Below are 7503 nucleotides of genomic sequence, written 5' to 3'. Positions count from 1 at the left end.
TACTCAATCACTTCCTCTGACCTCACTTAGGCATTTACATCCCTATTAATCTGATCTTCTACTTACATATCTTACATACTTACATACCATCCTAGTAAGTTTCCCCTCGTTCCCTTTCTATTCCATTTATATCCCCTTTCTATCTTACTGGCCTCTGCTACTGAGTTTTATTCCTACTCACATAGAAGTTCAATAATTTGTACCTACTAACCACATATGAGATAGAAGATATGACATTTGGCTTTCTGGGCCTGGGTCACCTCACTTAGTATAATATTTTCTAGATCCATCCATTTTCCTGCACATTTCATACTTTCATTTGTCTTTACCGCTGAGTAGAACTCTTATATAAATATGCCACAAATTCATTATCCACTCAGCAGTTGAGGACCATCTAGACTGGATTCATTTCCTAGCTATTGTAAATAGAGTGGCAATAAGCATGGTTAAGCAAGTATCTCTAAGGTAGTGAGATAAGTACTTAGGATATATGCCTAGGAGTCATATAGCTGAGTCATTTGGTAAATCTATTTTTAGCTGTTTCAGGGACATCCACACTGATTTCCACAATGGCTGGACCAGATTGCATTCCCTCCAACAGTGTAGAAGGGTTCTTATTTTTCAGCATCCTTGCCAGCATTTACTGTCATTTGTTTTCATGATGATAGCCATTCTGACAGTAGTGAGACTGAATATTAACGTAGTTTAAATCTGCATTTTCCTGATGGCTAGGGTTGTTGAACATTTATTTAGATATTTACATGCCATCTCTATTTCTCCTGTTGAGAACTCTCGATTTAGTTCCACAGCCCATTTGTAATTAAGTTGTTTGATTTCTTATCATTTGTTTCATTGAGTTCTTTGTATTTTTAGAATATTAATCCTCTGTCAGATGTGTAACTGGCAAAGATTTTCTCCCATTCTGTAGGTTGTCTCTTTGCTCTATTCACAGTGTCCTTTGTTGTACAAAAGCTTTGTAATTTCATGGGGTCCCAGGGGTTGATGCATGGTTTTATTTCCTGAGCAATTGGTGTTTTATTCAGAAAGTCTTTGCTAAGCCCAGTATGTTTAAGGGTTTCTCCTATTTTTTCCTCTAGCAGTTTCAGGTCTGATATTAAGGCTTTTGTTTCATTGTATCTTAATTCTTAGGCATGGAGAAAGATAAAGTTCTGTTTTAATCCTTCTACAGATACATATCCAGTTTTCCCAGCACCATTTGCTGAAGAGGCTGTCTTTTCTCCAATGAGGATTTTTGGCATTTTTTTTTTCCCGAAGATCAAGTGGCTGTAGCTACCCAGACTTATGTCTGAGCCCTCTATTCTGTTCTATTGATCTACATGTCTATTTTCCTTCCAGTGCCATGCATTTTTGTTACTGTGGCTCTAAGATATAGGATAAAATCAGGTACAGTATACCACCAGCCTTATTTTTTTTGTGGCTCAAAATTATTTTAGATATTTGAGGGAGGTTTTGCTTACAAACTAATTTATTTATTTATTTATTTTCAGTGAAGAATGCCATTGGAATTTTGATGGGGGCTACATTAAATTTATATATTGCTTTTGGTAAGATCGACATTTTCACAATATGGATTCCTCTTATTCAAGAAGAAGGGATGTATTTCCATTTAATAGTGTCTTTGGCAATTTCTATCTCAAGTGTCTTAAATTCTTTGTTGTAGTGGTGCTTCACTTCCTTGGTTAGATTTATTCCAAGGTATTTAATTGTTTTGATGCAATTGTGAATGGGAGTGATTCTCTGATTTCATCCTCTGTGTGCTTGCTGTGACAATATAAGAAGGCTACTAATTTCTGTGAATTTATTTTGTATCCTGCTACATGACTATAAGTGTTTATCAGGTCTAACAGTTTGCTGGTAGAGTGTTTAGGGTCCTTTATGTATAGAATCATATCATCTGCAAATAATGATAAATTGATCTCTTCCTTTCCAATATGTATCCATTTTTATGTGTGTCTCTTACCTTATTGCTCTGGCTAAGACTCCCAGTCCTATATTAAATAAAAGTGGGGACAGTGGATACCCTTGTCTTGTTCCTCGTTTTAGTTGAAAAGTTTCATACATTTCTTCATTTAGCATTATTCTGGCTGTAGGTTTGTCATAAACAGCCCTTTTTATATTGAGATATGTTCCTTCCATTCCCAGTTTCTGTAGGACTTTTATCATGAAGGGATGTTACATATTGTCAAATTCTTTTACTAGATCTAACGAGATGATCATTAGAGTCCATTTACATAATGTATTACTTTTTTGATTTGTTTATATTAAACCATTCCTGCATCTCTGGGATAAAGCCTACTTGGTCAGGGTGAATAATCTTTCTTATATATTCTTTTATTCTTTTTGCCAATATTTTGTTGAGAATTTTTGCATAGATGTTCGTGAGCAAGGCTGTTCTGTAATTTTCTTGTTTTGTTCTATCTTTGGTTTTGGTATCATGGTACTGTTGATTTCATAGATGGAGTTTGGTAGGATTCCTTCCTTTTCTATTTAATGGAAAAGTTTGATATGCATTTGTGCAAGTTACTCCATGAATGTCTGGTAAAATTCACCAGTGAATCCATCTGGGCCTGGACTTTTTTAGTTGGGCTTTTTTTTTTTTTATAACTGCTTGGATATCTCTACGTGTTCTAGGTTTATTTAAGTGGTTAATTTCATGTTGACTTAACTTGGTTAAATCATATAAATCAAGAAAATCCCCTATTTCTTTCAGATTGCTCAAAGTCAGTGGAGTATATGTTCTTATAGAATGTCCTTAGGATTATTTTTTTAATTTCTCTGGTGTCTTTTGTGATAGTGCCTTTTTGTCTCTAATTTTATTAATTTGTGACTCTTCTATCTGTCTTTTGGTCAAATTTGCTAAGGGTTTATCAAGCTTGTTTATCCTTTCAAAGAACCAACTCTTTGTTTCATTGATTCTTTTAGATTTTTTTTTTCTTTTCATTTCTGTGTCATTAATTTCAGCAATAATCTTTATTCTTTCTTCCCATATACTGATTTTTTGTTTGCCTTGTTCTTCTTTTTCCAAGACCTTAAGGTGAAGCACTAACTTGTTAACTTGAAACCTTTCTAATTTATTAGTATAGACACTTAACGCTGTAAATTTCCCTCTTAGGACAGCATTTTGTATGTCCCAAATGTTTTGGTATGTTGTGTTTTCATTACTTTTTGATTCTATGATTTTTTAAAAAAAATTGTTCTTGATTTCTTCATTGACCCACTAATCATTTATTAGTGTATTACTAATTTGATCCCTTTGCGATCAGATAGAGTGTAAGGAATTATTTAAATTTTCCTATATTTGCTAAGGTTTGATTTGTGTCCTAATATATGGTCTATTTTAGAGAATGTTCCATGAGCTGGTGAAAAGAATGTGTATTCTGCAGCACTTTGATGAAACGTCCAGTGGATATCTGTTAGGTCCATTTGTTCTACAACCTCATTTAATCCACATGCATCTCTGTTTATTTTTTGATGGGAGGACCTGTCAAATGATGAGAATGTGGTGTTGAAGTTACCCATTACAACTGTGTTTGGTGTTTTCTGTGACCTTTGTTCTAATAGTGTTTGTTTGATGAAATTGGGAGCCCCCAAGTCAGGTGCATATATGTTGAGGATTGTAGTGTCCTCCTGTTGGAGAGTCCCTTTAATCAATATAAAGTGACCTTCCTTATGTTTCCTAACTAATGTTGATTTGAATTCTACCCCAATAGATATTAGGATAGCTATTCCTGCTTGTTTCCTAGGCCTGTTTGCTTGAAATACTGTGATAGTTAAGTTGCTGTCAACTTGATATGTTCAGTAATCCACATAAATCCCTTTTGGGTGGGTCTCCGAGGTTGTGTCCAAGAAGGATTAACTGAAGGAGGAACTCCTTCCCCCAGAGTGAGCCCTTCCCCCAGAGCATGTGGATCTTCTCAGAGGGGGACTTTATATAGGGAAGGTCAGGGTGAAGAGTCCCTTTCTTCTTCCCACTTGGCTGCCTGAGCTGCTTGCTGACTCCCACTGTGTATTGAAGACCAGCATTGACTGAAGACCAGCATCAACTGAAGACCCACGTGGATCAAAACTGAGTGGCTCCTCAGGAAGCCTCCAGACCTTCCAGTACCATATGCAGTGCTAGATTGGCACTTCTGAGGCATCTGGCCACATGGACTGAGCAGCTACCAAATTCCTTAATTCTTTGGCCTGCATCTGCTATTGGACTACTATAAGCTAATCCAATAAATGCCCTTTTAAAAATAATTCATTCTAGCAATTCTGTTCCTCTAGAGAACCATGAATAATACAGATTTTGGTACCATAAGTGGTTCTAGAGAAACAGAATTGTAAAGATGCATTTCTCTAGTGAGGTTGGTGCTATCTGGGGTTGGCTTTCCAACTTCAATGCTACTGAAGGCCCTATTGGTTATAAGGAGAGTGCTTTTACTGGAAATAAGGAGGACAGTGATAATCCATGATGTGCAATAATTAAAGAACTCCATGTGATAGATGTATTTGGTGATCTTGAGTCATGTCTTGTGAAGAGCAAGGAATTTAGTGAATCTGTATTTAAAACATTTGAATACTTGTGGAAAAGTAAGACAAATGAGGAGGCTGGTTGGTTGCTTTTAACATCTCTGGACAAACTACTGAGGGAACAGCAGAAGCTCAAAAAGGAAAATTCCACATTTAAGACCCATAGACATGATCTCAAGGTTTCTAAGGCAGCCTTGGAGTAGTCCCTCTCTAGCCAGAACAGGGCTCAGACTTCAGAAAATTAAACCCAAGCTCTCATAGTGAGATTGGCTAACTTGCAAAGTAAACTCAAGTTCCATCCTCACCAGCTATCAAAAGTTACAGTGAGGACATTGATTGTAAAATAATGTGATCCTCTGACTTGGGATGGTGATGTGTTGGAAGTCCCTGAAGAACCTAGGGACTTAAAAATGTCAGATTCTGAAGATGTTATTTTGGATGAAGATATAACATCCCCTCCCTTGGCAGCAGTTGTAGCCCCACCTCCTCACCCTAAAATATGACCTTCCCTACCCTTGCCTGTGGGAATGAATCCCTCTTTGTCTGAGGAATCAGCAGAAGGTGCTGGTGCTTCTCAATCCCCATCCATCTTTGCCTGTAGGTCTACAACAAGATGGAAGGCTAGGCGGACCCCTAAAGGTGATAGAAAGTGTGACACAAGAGGAGGTGTGGTACATTCTTAAAGAACTTCAGGAGATTTATAACTTGTACAAGTAGAAGAATAGGGAATATGTGTGGGAATGGATTTTAAGGGTGTGGGATGATGGAGGAAGGAACATAAGATTCTATCAGGCTGAATTTACTGAAATAGGCCATTGAGTAGTAATTTTAGATGTAACACTGCAGCTCATGTACTTGGAAGGGGTGGAAAGAGTTTAATTAGTTGGCTGAAGTATGGATCTAAAGATGGCCTACTATGACTGAGCTTGATGTGCTTGATATCCATTGGCTTAATGTTGATGAGGGGATTAAAAAGCTCAAAGAACCTGGAATGCAGGAGTGGATTTACCATGTAAATTCATCTTTGCCCCCACAATGGGAGTGTCCAGAAGATGTGTCCTTCATTAAGACTATAAGAAACAGATTTGCCTCTTCCAGTCAAGATGGCGAATGCATAATTGTGCTGCACCTCCCCAGGAAAGAAAGGCAAGGTGTTAAGAGTTCACTAGGTCCTTTAGGGGAGAGCAATCTCTAATAAGTTGCCAGTGGGAGGGTGCATAGGGGGAAAAAAAAACAGGAATCGTTGATTCCCCCTCTCATGGGTAACCATCAGTCTCCCACAACCCCCCCCCCCCAAGCAGTTGCTGTAGCTATAGTCCCAGCCTCAGGAAATTCCCACACTTACTGTAGGAACGGCGACTCAGGCCAGCATAGTACCACTTGCCTCACTGCACAGGGGTGGTCATCCTGCTACCACTGCCCACGCATGACCTCAGGCAGGCTTCACCCACTGGCTTGCTCAGGCTCAGGCTTGATCCATCCATCTGTCCACCATGTGTGCTGCCCATCTGCCCATGCAAGCTTAGCCAGGACTCCCTATTTAACCAATTATTGTTCAACCCCCGCCCCCGTCCACACGTGAGCTCAGGCCCATTCTACCTGCCCTCATGAGTTCAGGATCACTCTGACTGTCCCTCCCACCCAGCACCAGCTCAGGCCCAATTACCCATCTACCATGCCAGCTGCCTGAGCATCAGCCTGCCACTGGTGTCCTGCTTTGCAACAGCTCAGGCTGCATTCACATCCCACCTCAGGCTGCTTCGGCTTCCACTTGTGAGCACAGGCTGATTCACTCACCCATATGTTGGCTCAGAACCACTCTGCCCATCTGCTTGCCTGCCTCCTAGCTCAGGCCAGCACCCCAAAGAGGCACTTCTTCCCCTGCCCATTGAGACCACAGACCTACTCTCTGCCCATACACTGTGATGGGCCAACCACAGGGCAAAACATAATATGAAAAGTCAATTGCAAGTAAATCCAGTAAGATTACTCAGTCCTACAATGAATATCTCTAATCAAAACATAGAAGAGACACTAGGATCAGAACACCAAAATGAAGCTATGAGCAATGCAACCCTGACCAAGCTCTTGGAAGAACTTGCAGAAAAGCAACAAAGGACCAATAATTGTGTGGATGAGGCCAGCACTAGACTAGACCTAATAGATAAGATTTTGGAGGGAATTCAAAGACAGTTAAGAGATATGAAGGAGAAAAAAAAAAAAAGAGGACCTCAAAAATCAGCTGGTGTTGCTAAATGAAGATATAAAGAAATGGAAGGATGGGGTCACCGAGCTCAGCTGGCAGCGGTGAGCAGGCCATGCAGATGGCGTGGCAGCCCGAAGCCTGCAGCCTGGCGCTCCTTTGCTCAGTGATGATCCTGAGGCCACATGAGTAATGGCTTGCCTCTTTGTTCTGGGGTCTCCTCTGGCTGCCTCGGGCCGTGCTCGGTCTCTCAACCTTCCTTCGGCTCATGCCACACAGATGTGAATGCTGCTGCTGGGCCGGGGCTTGTGCTTGGGGCTGGAGGAGGAGCAGCAGCGGGTCAGCATGTGATGGGGAGCTGCTGCTGGATGCAGTGATTCAGGCTGCTCCACAAGGAAGCAGGCTGACTGCAGCGAGCAGGAGGTGGTGGAGGATCTAAGTATTTTAGAACATGCTCAACAGGTGAGCACTTAACTATAGAGTTTGAGAATCTAGTAGAAAGCAATGAAGGGAGAGCCCAAGAAGCAGTCATAGGCCACTTACTGCAGAGACATAGGTTTGCAGACTGGATTAAAAAGCAGGATCCTACAATTTGTTGTCTCCAAGAAACTCACCTTTCTATAAAGGATAGATATTATCTTAGGGTGAAAGGTTGGAAAACGGTGTTTCAATCAAACGGGCCTAGAAAACAAGCAGGGGTTGCTATCCTAATATCTGACAAGGTAGACTTCGTCCAACATTAGTCAAGAAAGATAAGGAAGGTC

The sequence above is a fragment of the Jaculus jaculus genome, unplaced genomic scaffold (assembly GCF_020740685.1).
Source record: "Jaculus jaculus isolate mJacJac1 unplaced genomic scaffold, mJacJac1.mat.Y.cur mat_scaffold_59_1_489403_arrow_ctg1, whole genome shotgun sequence".
NCBI lineage: Eukaryota > Metazoa > Chordata > Mammalia > Rodentia > Dipodidae > Jaculus > Jaculus jaculus.
This window is presented reverse-complemented; position numbering follows the sequence as displayed.